At 33.5% G+C, this 19,207-nt stretch overlaps 1 pseudogene; it reads left to right on the forward strand.

Annotated features, from left to right (window-relative positions):
- The window catches only part of LOC149564174 (receptor-like protein 4), a 38,863-nt pseudogene extending 20,072 nt beyond the window's left edge, over positions 1-18,791 (forward strand).
- The last annotated feature ends 416 nt before the right edge of the window (positions 18,792-19,207 follow it).

The following is a 19,207-nucleotide window of genomic DNA, read 5'->3' on the forward strand; positions in this document are numbered from 1 at the left end:
TGTTGAAGGTTGGATTGGGAATCAACATTGTGGAATGGGCATTGCCATGAGTACACCTCCTATCAACCCAAACATGGCCAGATAAATCCACTGGGCATGTTCTCAAAGTTTTAATGGCTGCTTTCAAGGATTTGGATTGTAAGGGTTGTATTAATAGTATAAGGAGTTTAGTCAAGTGGGACTATAGCTAGCTATGTCTAGATTAATCTTGACAAAACTATATATTTCCTACTTATCAAAGTAGCAGTGTTTTTAATAATAGAAAAGGACTATTCATCCAAAAAAGTAAGTGTTTTTAAGGGTCTTGTTTTCTGCATGATTCCATATGTTCTAGTTTGGTCACATATTTGTTTAAATAAATTGTCTTCAACATACATGTATTCAAAATTTTTAAAAAAAATTGAATGCCATCATGTTTAGTTTGAATAAAGATAAGGAAATAAACAAAACATTAGATTTGAACATGAAAAAATGATTTTTTTCATCAATGCTATTGCACTAGACCTACAACATACTGATCATTATATAGGTTAATTTTCTCAATGGAATCATCCAACTTGCAATCCCTTAATGTATTTTATCTATATGATAATAGTACTTTTGTATATGAGTGAAAATACTACAAAAAAATTTTAAATGTGCAAGATGGAATCAATACAATAAATTTTAAATCGTGATTGATCAAACAGACATTTTGTACATGCAAGGATATGCAACAAGTACTGATCCGTCAAATTATATAAATTTCCCTCCAAAACAATGCCATAATTTGTGAAATCTATGTAAGACATCATAAAGGACCAAAATTTGATACTTACATGCATCTTACCTTTTTGTGAAATCGTAAAATCAACATGACCTTCTCATTACAACATTCCGCGTCTTCATCATAACTATCATGCATCACTTTCAACCACTCTTCATATTCCTTATCCAGTTGATTATTTGATAGTTGCTTAGTATCTCTCTCTATATCAATATGCACTAAAAATGAACCACATCAAACATAATAATGTTCATCTTAACAAAAAATTTGTTACACCTTCTAAGATAAAAGAATTTATATCTACCTATAATTAATATATCCATTCTCACTGATTTTATGTACAAAAAATTTGCTCTCTACAAAATTTTATATAAAATATATCTAAATCACTAAAACATAAGCTAGTGCACACCACCAAAATTTGTAGTGCGATTTTTCTAGCTATATAGGCTTAAAAAATTAATATGCCAGTAGATCTCAATAATCAAAAAGACCTTAATCCTATCAAAATGAACATCTTGCTCAACAAGAAATTATAGTCATGATATTATCATCCTCTAACAATTAGAAAAATAGAATCACTATAACTTTTCATCATGTCAGTCAATCTTACATACTAACTTTATAGAATTCATTATAAAAATATACATGGCCCTCACCACATACAGTAATTTATGTAGATATATAAACTAAACTAATTTCTAATTTCATCCACAAAAACCAAGAACCTAGTTAGTGGGCTCACTTTTTGAATTGAACAGAAAAAAAGTAGAGAATTAGTGGGCTGAGTTTTCTAATTGAATAGGAAAAGTTAGATTTATGTAAAAGATGATGGTCAAGACTCAATATTATAATACATGAATTTCCACACCAATAAAACAAAATGAGAGAGCCCAATACTTTTGTTAGCTCAACTCTTCTATAAATACTTCTCCATCACAACTCCCTTCAATGCATTCCAGCTACATAGGAGAAGAAAGAAAGTTGTCTTTGTCTTAAAGAAAGAAAACTAATATGGTTGTCAAGCTGTTTGGACCAGCACATGCTTCATGCAGTAGAAGGGTGTTGGCATGGCTCATAGAGAAAATATTAAGTTTGAAATTGAGCTATTTATATATTGAAAAGGGGAAGATAATGAAAACCATGTTATAATAAAAATTTAGGGTTAGTAGGAAAGTTGGGAAATGCTAGGAATCCATAATTATATGGTAGGAATTAGGTATTGTAGGAAGAGGTTTGTCAAGAGATTCACAAGCTCTCCTCTGTGCAGGCTTTTTTCTCCATATAAATATCAACCAGAGGCAGAGTAATTTTTGGAGAGAAAAATATGCGCCCTCGCCACATCTCTCAAATCCATGTATACTTGAGTTGTGTTTGCATATGTCTTGGTCAACCCTACATTTACAACATGATTGAAACAAAAGAGTTAATTTCATAGAGTGAGTTTGAGTGGGAAAGGGATGAGGACAACTTTAAATATTAGTTATAGCTCACCAATTAAATATTTCAAAACATGGGTAGTGTTCAAGTTCAAAGTGGGCTAGAGAAAAGGACCCAATACGATAGTGGGATTAATCCTTATCAACTCTATACCCACCTTCTCTGCATACTCACTCACTACTTTCTCTTCTACCATATTTGAATAGCAATACCAATTCTGAGCACCAAAAGAGAAAGAGTACAAATTAGTTTAATAAAGTTGTAATATGGATATAAGTTTACAAGCCTTTCCATGGTATACAAATATAAAGTAAATGGGTTACCTTGGTTTGGATGCAGTAATGAAGGTTGTTCTAGTAGTCCTCATCAACTATGGTTTATGGATTTCTATTGGGGTCGAGGTAAATGACACCAATGGAGGATGTGAGGTGTTCAAAGCAACTGCCAAATGACTACATTTTAATTATACATTTTATAATACAAATGTCAATTAAAAGGTGTGTGGACATCTTTATATTTTAACAAGTTCCTATGTTATAACAACAAGTTATAGAAGTTGTTCACTTTTTTTAGGCTTAATCAAAATTGTGGCACTAGCTTAAGTTAAGCTTCCTACTAATGCCTAATGTCAATTTTTCCTTCTCGCATGCAAACACCATCAGAATAGGTTAAAAAGGGATCCTAAGTTATTCTTTAGGCAAAAAGATAATAAGGATCAACTTCATCCAACACCATGAGGCTTGTCCAACCTCATCCAACACCCTCCCCAAAGAGCCTCTCGGTTTCAGTGAAGGAAACAATGGAATGAGTAGTTCTATTTCCTTGGTCATTTTTTATGATTTCAACTCTATCAAAATGCCAACACCTACATAGATGTAGGTGGTGCCTAAAGCAATGCCAATAGTTTTGTCTCTTGCCATACCTTTGGTTTGCAAAAATAATTCACAGGTAGTAATATACTCATGACATGATCAACACTTACTTCTTTATAGTCACAACCATTGAAACATGTTGTGCTACTAGATCATTTCCACTACTACCACATCAACAATAATCAATTCAATTTGTACTTACTAAAGAAATCTATGAGCTAACTTTATTTCATCAGAGAGACTAAATTGTGATTTTGACAAGTAAAATATTCTAAAAAACAAAAAAGTGATTGGGGAACTAAATTTACTACTCCCATGGATGGAGCTAACTATAATATAAACAAGTACTTAGAGCATCTAACTGAAATATTGGCAAGTATTTAGAGCACTGACCTGTACATTTATTAACCCAGTATTTGTTGATCATATAGAATCCTCTTACTCTATTTAATGTCAGCCAATGGTTTTCTTCATTGGCTTCCTTTTTATCACTTTGATTTGAGTTTGTTTTTTGACCAAAAATAAATGTATATAAAGACAAAATAAATTGATAGGAAGAAACAAATAAAAAATAAAAAATTCATTTGCATATACACTGATAAACATAGCAATCATGATTATTTGCAATTCTTTAATAATTCACATTCTTCCTCACAAGTTTGTTCTTTTACCTTAGTTGAGAATTTCTCAGGCCCTACTAGTTGCACCAACTATGAAATATCGAGTCATTGGTGATTATATACCATGCACTTGTATCATGAAGAACAATGCTCATGACATTGGGACATAAGTAACATTGATTCCAAAATTGTTGATGAAAGAAAAGTATGTTTGAAGAAAGCAAGGATCTGCTAAAACCAAGTGAGATGAAATAAAAGGTTGGACAAGCATGATGGTGTTGGATGAGGTTGTGTCCTATCCAAGATAATAAGGATCTGTTATGAAAATAGGTTAAAAAGGGAACCTAAGTCAAACCCTTGTTAAGACCTGGCCTAGGAAAGGTAATTGTTTCCAATGTGTTTGTTGATGTTGATACTATTTAACCTATAGCTAGTAATTAAAAATTTGAAACAATGATTGTGAGAAGCATAGATATGAATTATTTATCATTCATCAATAAATCCTATATGTAGGAATGCTTTGGGTTAAATACTCAAACCTTGACAAAAGTGGGTAGGGAGTAATTCCTGCTAGACTATGAAATAAAGATGGAAAGTATAGGTTTTAGAGAAACAACTTATTTTATGAGGAGAGAAAATAATAATATGTTGGTTAGGCTTGACAAAAAAGGCCCATATCTAACCAATAACTTCATGTATTTTTACAGAAAAACCTACTATGGATGAGCACATGTATGTAGAGAATATTATAGGGAAAATATAACACTCAACTTAATAAACTTTTCAATGAGGACCCAATAACCTAACTTGTGTTTTGAGTTTGACATTGTTGCTGAAATTGAAAGGATTTATAAGAAGAGGATGATGCATTGGAAGAAAATAGAATTTTGAGGAATTACGCTTTGTTATGTCAGTTATTATTATTTCAAAATAGTGTTATCTTCCATCACTCAATGAGATTAACCATGTTAGAAGGAAGTGGAGCAAGGTTACCAATTCAACTCTGTTATAGAAGTTGAAACAAACATAGTGAAGGCCATAATCATGGGATGTTCCATGAATATTTGTATGTCATAATTATAGTAAAGATACTCTAGAATCTTTGTATGCATGTGATGGTAGAAAGGTGAAAGAAAAGGATCTTAGATTGATCCTAAGTTGGTGAGCCAAGAATCACCATCAAGGTCATAGAAGTGATCTAGTAAGCACCTAGAAAGAACTAGGAAGTAAGGAAGCAATCCTTGTTGTTACATCAATGATGCAAAATTTTGATAATGGAGAACATGACTTGTTTTGGTTAGACTGTTAGGGAGGATACACAAAAATAGAAAAAAATCCAACTTTGAAATCTCTAAGACCTTCTTTGAAGAAAGGTGGGGAAAACATGTCAAAAATTACATTGAGGTAGTGGATGGGGGCATTGTGGAAGTATGGAGATGGAAGTCTCTAGAGAGCATCATTATCCCAAACAAAGAAAAGAGGAGTTGATCAGAATCTTAGGATCTAAAAAATGTCACATTTCATCGAGGGCAGGATAAACTCATTTTGGATGGCTCAAAGACTAGAAACTAGAGCACTAAGGAGGATTATAATTACCTAATTAGAAAATAGCTAAGACCAAAGACAAACATCTAATTGTAACTGTATTGGGATAAAAAGTGCTTACCTAAGGTAGGATCATTCTCATGACTAGCACTACAAAATAAAATCCTTATAGCTGATACATTCAGAGAGAAAGGATATGTAGGTCCAAGAAGGTTCCCTTTTTGTGAAGAGGATGAAGAAAATGAAGACCATATATTATTAACTTGCAAATGCTCTCACCAGTGTTGGAGCTAGTTACATGAGAAACTTGGATGGAACTCAGCAATACCAAGGTCAATTCTAAGCATATTTCAAGCTTGGATTATTCAAAATAAGGACTATTTATATGGTGGCTTGTGGACTACAACATCTATTATCATATGGGAGCTATGGTAGGAGAGAAATAGACACTTTTTTTAAAAAATGATAGGATAGGAACAACTTGTTAGAAATAGATAAGAATGAGAGTGGGGAGGCGGGGGGAGGGGGGGTGTGAATCAGTTTATTAAATATTTTTTCCCACAACTAGATATAATTAATTACTTTACCACATGCATAAGAAAGTAAACCAATTATGCTAAACATTATAAACAACCATACACAAAGAGATATCATAACACCATTTTTTTTAACTAGGGAAACCCTAGCCAAGGGAAAACCCTAGTCAGGATGAAACCCTCTAGATGATTCACTATATAAAGGATCTAGTTAAGGATATTGACCCTGTTAGGAGTCTATGAAGAATGTATAGTGTCTTGAGTCCCTATTAGGAGTTGCTTCAACCCTGTTAGGAGTCTATGAAGAATGTATAGTGTCTTGAGTCCCTGTTAGGAGTTGCTTCAACCCTGTTAGGAGTTGGTGGATCATATACAAATGTGTGCAAGAAGAGCCCATGGCCCTAACATGCAACTATATAATTGAGTTCTTCAAGAGAATAGATATACATACAAAATTGTATCACTTGTTGTACTTCACAAAACTTTTGATTATCAGTTCTTCATACAATCCTTGGTAGACTGTAGACAATCTTCCTTTCAGTTTGCATTTGCATTCGCATATAATATATATCACATATTATACTTCACACACTTGCTTTTCCTTGCACATTCGCATCCTCAAAAACTTACTCAACTATTTTCACAAATGAAGTTCTTTCCTTATATCAAACATATTAATAAATTCTTCCTTCATCTCACAAATCATTCTTAGAGTCAGCTCACAAAGAATTAATAGTCAAAACAATTATTCAAGTTGATTAACTTATTCTGCTGACTTAGTATAAGTCAATTTTCCTTCTTCAATACTCTGTCTCAATGTCTTAATGCATACATTCAATGTTTCTATATCATTCATTATATTTTTGCACAAGGTATTAAGAAGTTTACCATCGTGCTTTATTTGTGCTTGCATTGTAGCCACATTAGTGAGTGTTGAGAACCCATCATCAAAAGCTTTACACAAAGTTGTTGCATGCTATTGAATTAATGTAGTGCAAGGTAGGAGAACCCCCAAAGGAGATGTCCTAGCCCCCAGAAAATAACCACATAGTAGAAACACAAACAATAATGCAATATTTGAAGGCAAGTCACAATAGTTTATTCATAGATATAACTGATTGCATGCAATGTGCCGAGATGTAAGGCCTTCCCAGTTATAGCCAAATATAAAGCAAGTAATAGTTCTGCAAGATCCCTCAAGATCCAAATCAAACCCCAGCTAGTCTAGATCCACACTCTGGTAGAAATCTCCAAGGAAGATCAAAACTTGTGCTTGCAAGCCCACCAAGCAATCCCCTTGTTTTCCAAGTCACAGCTACTAGCACTTCTCAAAATTTGTTCTTCTAGCTCCTCCTCTTCTCCAAGATGGATGAATAATGCCTAAATACTTCCACATAACCCCTACTTATACCAATATAAGCCACAAATCAGCCTGCAACAACAATTAAATGCCCAAAATTGATATTCAAGTAAAATCACAATATCTCCTAGCTCCAATTGAATTAGAACTCATGCTTTGAACCATAGTTAGTACTCTAGGCTCTCTTCAATCCTTGAAATTTTCATCCTCTAACACAATATGGAAAATTATTTACATGGCCTACAATAGGCACAAAATCCCTAAGACCATGGCAAGTAACCATAGACCATGCCGAGCAACCAAAGACCATTCTGAGCTACCAGACCATGCTAAGCAACCAAAGACCATGTCAAGTTACCAGACCATGCCGAGCAACCAAAGACCATGTCGAGTTACCAAAACATGCCAAGCAACCAAAGACCATGCTAAGTTACTAGACCATGCAGAGCAACCAAAGACCATGCCGAGTTACCAGACCATGCCGAGCAACGAAAGACCATGCCGAGTTACCAGACCATGCTGAGTTTGTAAACCATACCAAGCTCCCAGTGTATATTGAATACCAATATCTACCAAGCTCCACAACACTTAACCAAAATCCCTCCAAACATGCAAGATTGCAAGCAAACCCAAGATGCTCCTGCATCATGAATGTTTGCAGGTGTATCAACAAGGCTCACTATCTTTTCCATTTTTTCAAGTACTAAAATCAAAGTATTTTCAATGGACTTAACTAATTTCTTCTTCTTAAGAAATTTACTCAAAGAAGATATGAGATTTTTTGCTTCATCTTCTTCATTTGACTGTATAGCTACTACTAAGACCACTATGGCTTGAGTAGGTGGTGTAGAAGGTATTTTTGCTGCTACTATTAAAGGCAAACTTAAAGTAACTGCTTCACTACTAGATTCAACTTTCTTCACAAAAGGTGCATCTTCATCCTTAGGCTCTTGATCTTCTACTTCATCGGATGAGCTACTATAATCTACAATATTGCCAACAATACTTGCACCAAAGTCCTTGAATAGGTCCTCAGTTCTATCAACTGTCACATTGGTTTTATCTACTTGCATGGATTCACTACCAATGGTGATATGTGGTGAATTATTGGAAATAGGCGTTCCAGTTGGTTGCTCAAAACTGTGGGGTGGATTGTCTGCAGTAGGACTTGCTTCCTTTGTCTACACACACTCCTCAAGTGTCTGGCTTGCCTTCTCTGGTTGTGCACTTTCCTTAGGCATAGTAGACATAAATGTGACTATAACCTTTTGTGTTTCCTCATTAACTTCTTCATAATTTCCTCCCATGAGGAGAATGGATCTCTTCTTATTCCTCAATAAAGGTGTTATACCTTTCAAAATAATTGTTATTTCTTCCTCATTATTTATAGAACATAACTTTTTCACCATATTAATTCTTATTTTCTTATCTTCCTCTAAAACTCTACTCTTTCTATTTAGCAATCTATTGTACAAGTCTTCAGGTATCTGACCTCTTATACTGTCAAACCTTTTATCTTTTAGGATCATATTCCTAATGACATCATTTTCTAGTTGTCTCCTATCCATGTTATTATACAAATCATAGTAATTATTCAACTATAAAAAATTATTTTCAATAATGATTTGCATGTTAAGATTCTCTACCTTTAGCTTCCATGCTTTTCTCCTGGCTGAGATCTTCATTTCATGATCTACTAGCTCAATTGGTCTATCACCAGTTTTTTCTTCAGATTCAGAAGAACTAATCTGCAAGGTTCTTCTCTTCTTGCTTGGAACACTTGTAGTCTACTTCACTCTCTTCTTAGGAGGGGTTATGGTCTTTTCAAGCCTTGTAGACTTCCTTGTAGCTGATGCTTCTTCAATCTTTACTAGATTCTTTGGAGGTTGTTGTTGTGCAACTACTGCATAAGGCACAGTAGGTTTCTGCACACCTATTTGTGCAGCTATAACCTCTTCAGTAGGTCCTACCATTGTAATGGTTGTAGGGGTCAATAGCTCAGATTGACCACTAGCCTTCATTTCCATGGCTATCCCTTTCACCTCATTAAATTCTTTTCTAGTCATTCCTAATTCCTTCAAAATAGAATCAATCACCTTATCCACCTTTTTCTTTCTTTAAATCCTTAATAATTTGACTTGTCTTAACTTCTCTCATCTTCTCAATCTATGTGCCCCATCTAGGACATTTGGAATAAACTTCAAAGTGAAGGATCATTTGTGCATATCCTTCAATCAATTCCTCACTCATTTCGTAACCCATAGGTTCAATAAACTTAACTTGAGGGACTACTGCCTCCATATATATGAAATCTATTTCAACCATGAAACATAGTTCATCCTTATACTTCTCTACTAGCACAGGAGGTATCCTATACCTTAGCTTCATTTCAGTTTGGAAAGACTTCATTATTCTGTCACTATCACTATCTCTAACTATATCAGATTTGGTTTGGTATGCATGAGTGATAATCTACATTGTGTACTCATTCTCATTCCAATTTGAGATACTAGGAAACTTCTTAGTAGCATAGAAAAATATGTGTCAATAGGAATTCAAACCTAAAGACTCCACTCCTTGATTTCTTAATTCTAGATATGTTATCCAACAACTATGTTTGGATAATGTCACACAATTTAACCTCTTCACTTCTTACTACCAAGTAAGTTGCATGAAGAAATCCTCTAGGGATTGAATCTATCCTAGATCCATGATTGTACTTATATCCCAAAATCTTACAAATGAGTCCCACTTCATCATCCTGAATACTGTTGACCTTCATGTTTTTGCCATCAAAATATGTATTGAGATTTGTCTCAACTAGCTTGCACACATTCTCAATGTTCATTGGATTGCATCCTTCATTGCTCAAACTTGTGACCTTGTGAATTAGGTCATTATCAATACATATGATAGAATCTCCCAACCATAGAAAATCATCATGTATTTTGCTTAGAATTATCCTTGTCCATTCATTATTGACGAACTCCATGTGGAACATATGCTTAACTAAGTTAAGTCATTCTAGGTATCTATGTTTAGAATTCAATGACAAGTCATTGCTGCACATTTTCTCCAATTCCTTGTGAATCTCTGAATCACCTATGCTTTCAATCTTGCAATGTATATATCCTCTTATATCCTTGATGTGAAGTACATTTTTTGGGACTTTCAAAAATACTACAATTGGTTCATGAAGCAAAGAAATAAATGAGTGTTTCTTGAAATTGTATCTAGGTCTATTGCTTACATTAAAAACTTCTTGTCTTTCCATTTCTAAAAATATACTAAACAAATTCAAAAAATACCTTGAGATTGCGTATTAGGGTTTCATCAATTTCACGTATCTACAAACTTCTTTAGTACTCCAAATCTTATATCAATCTCGTACTTAAGACTTCACACAAGAAAATGATGCTTTGTAAATCAATTTGCATCCTTTAAGTCTTTTGCAAACTATAATTTGCATTGAATGCATATCTGCCACTAGCCCAAATATTGTCTCTATATAACAAAGAGATTATACTTCTCATATATCCTTATACAGATCATATTAAGCAATGTGCACTTATTGTAGACTTCTCTGAGTGTCTAGAATGCACTACTAACTGTGCAACCCATGATATTTTTTCTAACATCAGTTATCAATAATTGATGCTCTATTTCACTAAGACTGCTTAATTTTGGTAGGATGAGTCACAGACAACAAGTGACTTTACTATCTTATCAGGTACATTAGGATGTACTTCTTCCACAACTGTGTGAGAACTTCCGAGTTCTTTTGCCTTTACAAATGTTTCCTTGAATTCATCTGTCAGCTCCTTCTTTTCTTCCTTTAGACTATCATCATTTCTTCTATTGTTTCTTCTGTATTTTTTATTTCTATTAAGATTTCTTCTATCCATTCTACAGAACTTTGCTATGTGTCCAAAGTTATTACATAATTGACATATAGGTACATTATTTCTTTGTTCATTAGTCTGATCATCAGGTGCTCTACAATTTCTTGCTATGTATCTAAGATTGTTACATCTATAACAAACAAATTGTCTTCTTTCTCCACTTTCATTACTATTGGATCTTCTTCTGTTTCATGCATGGTTATTATTCCTAAACATTTTACTATTTGCATTATCCTTATCAAATTTAGGTTTCTTACAATCTACTGCATAATGTCCATATCCATGACAATTATGACAATAAAAATTTAAAATAGGTTTGAAAAACTTACCTTTGAAATCATCTTCAGGTTCATCACAGCAGGCACAAGATTTCTTTTTCTCATCTTGATTAGATTCTTTATATTTCTCAGAATGAACAACATTTTCATTTTCTTTAGATGTATCATCTGTCTTGCTTAGATCTTCTTTAACTTTAGGAGTATCAGGTTCTTTTCTTTCAATTGATTTCTTTGCTGATTGTCCAAGGAAAAATCCAAGTCTAGTCTTATCATAACTAGGTCTTTGTATGGATATTTGCTCTTCAATCTTTTCACTACTGGTATATAATTTCTCAAGTTGCTATTTGGTTTGCACCAACTCACCTTTCACAATACTATTGTATTTATCTAATTCTGCATGCTCTAACTTGATAGATTCCAATTCAAATGTTGCCTTGCTTAACTAGGATCTTAGATCTACATTTTCAACTTTAATTTTAGAGTCATTCTTTCCTCCATATTCTTAAGACTTAGCTTGAATTCAACTATTTTTAACTCATATTTCAAGATCTCATTTTCCTTCTTGAGATCTTCAATATCATCATCACTAGTTTTCTCACTAGGTCCTTTTTGCTTTAGATCATCTATCTTATCCTTTAGTTTACCAAATAGGCTTTCGCATCTTTGTATATATCCTTCAGGCCATCTCTTTCATTAGTAAGGAGATCAATTTGCTCAAGAGCTTCTTCAAGATTTTTCTTTAACTATTCCATATCCATAGGGATCTTATTCAAGTTGTTAAGCCTCTTCTGAATAACTAGGCTCTGATACTAATTGTTAGAAATAGATAATACTAGGGGGGGGGGGGGGGTGTTGAATCAGTATATTAAATGTTTTTTCCCACAACTAGATATAATTAATTACTTTACCACATGCATTAGAAAGTAATCCAATAATGTTGAACAATATAAAAATCCATACACAAAGAGAGATCATAACACCATATTTTGTTAACTAGGGAAACCCCGGCCAAGGGAAAACCCCAGTGGGGATGAAACCCACTAGATGATTCACTATGTAAAGGATTTGGTTAAGGATATTGACCCTGTTAGGAATCTATGAAGAATGTATAGTGTCTTGAGTCCCTGATAGGAGACTAGGCCTTGTTAGAAGTCTCAACCCTATTAGGAGTTGCTTCAACCCTGTTACGAGTTGGTTGATCATATACAAATGTGTGCAAAAAGAGCCCACTACCCTAAAATGCAACTATACAATTGAGTTCTTCAAGAGAATAGATATACATACAAAACTATATCACTAGTTGTACTTCACATATCTTATGATTATTAGTTCTTCATACAATCCTTGGTAGACTATAGGCAATCTTCCTTTTAGTTCGCATTTGCATTTGCATATAATATATATCACATATTATACTTCACACACTTGCTTTTCCTTGCACATTTGCATCCTCAAAAACTTACTCAATTATTTTCACAAATGAAGTTCTTTACTTATATCAAACATATTAATACATTCTTCCTTAGTCGGCTCACAAATCATTCTTAGAGTCGGCTCACAAAGAATTAATAGTCAAAACAATTATTCAAGTTGATTAACTTATTATGTTGTCATGCTCTATTCCGCACTGTAAAATCACTGCATCACTATTTCCTGCATAACTTGATCTTGGTAGCTTGTACGAACATACACACTAGTATGCATCATTAGAATGTCATCATGCATCTTTGGTTAACTGTGCAAGAGAATTGTGATATTGCTATTAGGATTTAACTATGTGATTTTTGAGTCAAACTCATTGACCCATGTTTCATGAGTAGTGATTCAATATGAATCCATCTCTCATGAGAATAAATGAAACACTTAGCACTCATTGGATCTAGGTGATACTCATAGGGGTGAAGCATTGAGACTTCTCGGGAGGTCACCCATCCCAGTACTACTCCAGCCTAAGTGTGCTTAACTACAAAGTTTCCTCCATGGTCAAACCCAAAGCTTGCAAACTCCGTAGTCAAGCATGCTCAAGCTGGAGTAGTACTAGGATGGGTGACCTCCCAGGAAGTCCCGATGCTTCACCCCTGTGAGCATCACCTAGATCCAATGGATGCTAAGTGTTTCATTTATTTGCATGAGAGATGGACTCATATTGAATAACTACTCATGAAACATGGGTCAATGAGTTTGACTCAAAAATCACACAGTTAAATCCTGATAGCAATATCACAATTTGACTAACTGTGGAAATTATCTCCTACTACGCAAGAGAATATTCCAAGGAAATATTTCACTATCATCAAATTTGTCGTGTTGTTGTGACATTGTCTAATACTTTGACAATTTTCCTTCTCAAACAAATATGACTAGATTGGAAAACAAATGTTTCCATAAATGACAACCATATATCTCACCTTATTTATTGATTGGACACATTGCCAACACAACTTACCAACAAGATGGAGGCTGCCATTATCAAGATTGTGAATATTAGAATATTGAATATGTAAAAAGTGGCGAAAAGATGACGTACTAGGATGAGAAGATGAGAGGTAGATGAATTGGGTTTAAGATTCCTTGGTATGTTAGTTTGAGCCTCACTTGGTTTCAAGAATACTTTAATATTCTCTACTTAACAAGGCCAACTACGTGAAGGTGGAAGCTCATCTGGCCTCACCCCCCTCCCCCTAACATCAATCTAAATTACCCATTATCATCTAAATACATACTTCATGCATTCATTCATCCATTTATGAACTATAACATTCAATCAATACAATCACACAACATTCATCAATATGATATAAAATTCATTAATACACAATACTAATCAAGACTTCATTAACACATAACAATATTCATTAATATGAAATAAAAATCAATATTAGTATGCAACATTCATAGATAATTACTTGAAACAAAGTTCTTTCATTATACAAAAAAATTTATCAAATAAGGTTTTATCAAAGAGCATTTTTTTAAAATCATTTCTTCTTTTTGTTTTTCTTAGCTCTGTTAAGAAAAAGACTGGTAGGAGCATCAATACACTAGTAAATTTGACCTCATTTTTCAATGAATATTGGTCAAAATTTTGACCCAGGTTGGTCAAAAAATTTCTCGTAAAAATTTTGACCAACTTACTGGTTGGTCAAAATTTCAACCAATATGTTGGTTGAAGACTTTTAAAATTCTTACTATAATTTCTACCAAGAATTGATCAAAATTTCAACCAATGCTTGGTAGAGAATGACTAGGCATTGGTCAAAATTGTGACCAATATGTTGGTCGAAACTTTCAGAATTCTTGGTGTTTTTTCTACCAAGTATTGGTCAAAATTTTGACCAATTCTTGACAGTTTTCTACCGAGCATTGGTCAAAATTTTGACTAATGCTTGGTATAAAACTACCAAAAATTGGTTGAAATTTTGATCAATTTTATTTTTTGAGGCATTCTATAAAACAGTTCACATGCCTTGCCTATGATTTGACATTTTGCATGCATCTTGCATTCTCTCATCCTGATGATGGATTACAGAGAGTGATCTGAAACGATGATGCTAAAAAACACACACAATCAAATCCAAAATGAACTTGCATTACAAATGGATTTTGGAAATTTGATATTGTTAATTTTTCATGCATGCATGTCTACCAGGACAATCACAACTTAAACATAATCCATCATCAGCCAGATGAGAGAGTGCAGGATGCATGCAAAATGTCAAATCATAGGTAAGGCATGTGAACTATTTTATAGAATGCCTCAAAGAAGCTAAGAATATTGAAATACTTACAAGGGTGTGGGGCACTTCATATTTGTTGATCACACAATATGGTTTAAGAACTCCTCCTCACTAATTAAATTGCACCATAGATCGACAATTTTCATCTTTTTTGTGGGCTCCTATCCCCTATGTGAGTGTTGGTGTAGAAGCCGAAGTAGAAAAAATAAGTGAAAGCATGTTGAATAAGGTTTCTAATCTCAACTTGGTCAACATTATTTATTTAAGGGCTATGGACTAGGCAATTCTTCAATGTTTGGCAATTAGGGGTAGCATTGCATGATTTCTTAAAGAAAATAAATGCTGAAGAAAGATCAACAATGGATTAGAGACACAAATTGATGCTTTTAAAATAAGTCATCCACTGGATTTGACAAAAGATATGAAATACATTGCACTTCAGAACCAAAATTATATTAAAGATGCATCATTTCTTTGATTCTGGTCATTTTATTATTAGGATAGATTCTCAAACTGTCTTGATTAGTAATTTCACAATGCTTTAGAAACGAGTAGGAGTTTCAGTGATATATTTGCAATATAGACTATAAAATAGATGATCAAATCAATTATACAGCAAAGATCATTATGTATCAATAAAAATTTTATTTACAAAAAATAGATTTATAGAAAACATCAGAAGATGATCATGGAAATGATTCAATTACATAGAAATACTTATCCAAGGTCTTTTGAAGAAGCTACAGACAAATATGCATATAATTTGCACTAACCTTCTTTAAGAAATGTCTATCTACAGGAAATTTTATAATTTGTAATCATACATCGCAAATTTTAGGCCTCTCCTCTAGACTAATTTCTAAGGTTCTATTGAGTCCAGTAAAAATGGCCAAATTTCAAACATTAAATACAGGCAGATCTTGAAGCTCCTAGAAATCAGTACTTCAGTTAGATCATTGTGGTTTGTTTATTTTTCTTTAAGGATGCATATACATTTTAGTAAGGTAAATTAACTAAAGTAACCATTTAACTCACACTATTATCTATAATGTATTCAACACGCTATTTATGATTGCTTGCTAGCCATATATAACAAAATATATAGTTTATGCTTCTATGACTCTTCTATAATCTTCACTATGATCAAATGATTCATATCTATTGAATCATTTCTTCAATCTTCCGTTGTGCATCAATATCAAAAGGATTGGCATTAAGAAGTGCCTACCACATACAAAGCCCTTATGGAATTAGAAAAGAAAAAAGAGGCAGTACCTTAAACAAGCAAAACTCTATATGTCTCAAGCTAAAGGTTAGAATTAATAGAAGTACTAATTATAGATTGCTACACATTCTATGTAAATATCAAAATCAAAAGAGGATTCTTCATGATAAAACAAATTCTTCAACAAACAGAGAAGCAAACAATTAGTATCATGTTTAAGCAACAACATCACTTATTTAATTCATCTACAAGAATACATGAAAACTTGAAATGAATTCATTAAGCACAATAAGCAATACCATGGAAAATCTAAATGCCAAAGCGAGAAAATCTAAATGCCAAAGCGAGCAAAGAATTAATTTTTCCATCAGGAAAACCTTCATTTAGACAAGCACAACCTAGAAGTTCAAAATCATAAGTAGAATGTGCAAGGTCAATAAAGAATAAAAAATTCACTTATTAATTCTTCATGTTGTATACGTTGTTGTTGCAACCTTTCTTGATGGTGTCTTCTAAGAATTTTTTGAAAAGCATCTAAGTTATCCCTGAGAATAGCCTCTGTGAATTATAGGCTAAATGAAAATGCCTCCAAACTGACCCAGACGAGAACACTTATCTCAATTCTCTGTGATAAGTCCAATACTAGAAACAACATTTAAAAAGTGTTGAATTCAACAAGAAGAAGAAACCAAGTGTAGCTTTACATTATTCAAAGACCTTACAAAAATTGATTTGCAATAATTTTAATCCTCTCGATCAAATAAACATATAGTAATTTATTTATGGAAGGAAATTTTACCTTGAAATAAATGTTAATTAGACAAATCCATGAAAGGCAAAAAATGATTACCAAATGTGGGGCAATAAATTAGCCCATAAAACTACTAAGTTCAACACTGCATGGGAAAATTGTGAAAATAATAATTAAGATTGATTCATATCTACAATCATGAAATTATATTCAAATTCAATATAGTTTGAGCATAATAGCTGCTAGCAGTAATAGAGAAAAATTGAAAGGCATCAATTATAGAAAGGCTAGACTACAACATACAAAATCTATTTAGAAGACCTCAAACCACAAAAGGAATCCAATGACAACCCAACTTCAACTACCTTCATCCTTCATATTAATTGAGAAGAGACATTGCCCAACTTTTCTTAAAATTTTAATATATCCCTGGCTTCTTCTCATGAACAATCATCCATTGTGGAAAGGATGGAGGACTTCAACTGCTAGTTTAAAGTACAAATTTTTGCATTCATGAGAAAGGGATAAATCAAACTTAAATTCATCAAACATTGTTAAGTCATGGACATGGACTGCTAATTTCCACATTATCTATTGATCCAATCTGATATAAGCCATGTGCACTCCATAAGGGAAGTCTTCTTCAGTCATAGATCACCCTAGTTAGATGAAACTACCAAGTTTGTTGCTTATTTATATTGTTTTACTTCTACAAAAGATGGTTAAGTTACAGTATGCCTATATAGCATTGCTACATATGCCCCTATTTTTGGGTTATTTGAAATCATTAGGTAGCTTCATTGTCTTATGCTTCACCCTCAATTGATGAGCATGTAATCTTGGTGAATTGTTGCCCCCTAACATGTGGCTCTTGGTCCTAGCTTTAAGAATGATACAAATAATTATGGGGGTGACTGGCAATCGAACATCAATGGTGTTAATACCCTTAATGGAAGCCAGGCGTTGTCGACCCAGAATCTAATGAACAGTACAAATCAGGCTTGTGATTATTTCTCAGCTCATTTGTATCAAACTCCTCTTACATTGACTCCTAATGTAGACTATGAGTATGTTGATACAAGGTTACACTACAAGCTTTGGTTTCTCACCTTGCAGAAATTGATTCAAGTATTACTACTATTGTTGATATTATTTTCAATGGCATCAATTTACACCAGATAGATATCTTCAAGGGAGTAGCAAGCTTCACTGCATTTCATTGGCAGTAGACTTCTCACAACTTTACCAAACCAACAATGAGCATAATGTTAGCACCTCTTACTGGAACTCCAATAATCATTGATCTTGAGAACTATGCACTGATTCTAATGGATTTCACAACTGAAACATCAAAAGTTTTAACTATGAAAGCATTGAAAGAATCTTTTCAAAATCCCGATTTAATGTGATGTAATGGAGATCCATGTGCTCCTTCTACGTGGAATGTATGGCACTAATAAAGATAGCTCTGCTCTTGTTATAACATGCTTTGATCTTGGGAGTCAAGGTTTAAAGATTTAGATTTTCATTAGTGAGAAAATCACCACTTTCTCAACCTTGATAAGCCTAAACTTGAGCTCTTACAGTTTGAAAGGTAGTACTTTTTTGGAGCTTAGACATGTATCTCTTAGAAAAGGGGATTTGTCGAATAAACACATGCATGATTTTGAATAGTCTAGGCTTTTGACAACTTTAACTGGTATTACTTAATGACAATGAGATGGAAGGACAAGAACCTGAGGCTTTGTATGTCATTTAATGATGGATCCATCATCTCACAAAACACTAGACCAATCAATCTTAAAACATTGCATGATTTGTGTTTTAGTAGTTCTAGGCATATCAATGCATGAATCAACAGAAGTGGCTATATTAAAAGGCATTTCAAATAGCTAGTTATTTCCTCTCTATAATTGGGTGTGAAAAGTAGGAAATGATGATTATAGAGGTGCACTCCACAATGAGTAGGGTTTGTGTCATGGTAAATGCTTAGTCATTGCAATAAAATTTATTGTAGTACACCTTAGGAATGTCCCACTTGGTCAACCAGTGCTAAAAGAGGAGGTCCTACCCTCCTCAATAATTGGTCCTAAAGGGCACTATTTGGTCACAATGTGGCAGGTTTTGGCCCTAAGTTTGACATCCCTAGCACTCAAGAAGAGACCTAACTTAAGA

This window comes from Cupressus sempervirens, chromosome 4 (assembly GCF_028749045.1).
Source record: "Cupressus sempervirens isolate cs-2001-9-10 chromosome 4, ASM2874904v1, whole genome shotgun sequence".
Classification (NCBI taxonomy): domain Eukaryota; kingdom Viridiplantae; phylum Streptophyta; class Pinopsida; order Cupressales; family Cupressaceae; genus Cupressus; species Cupressus sempervirens.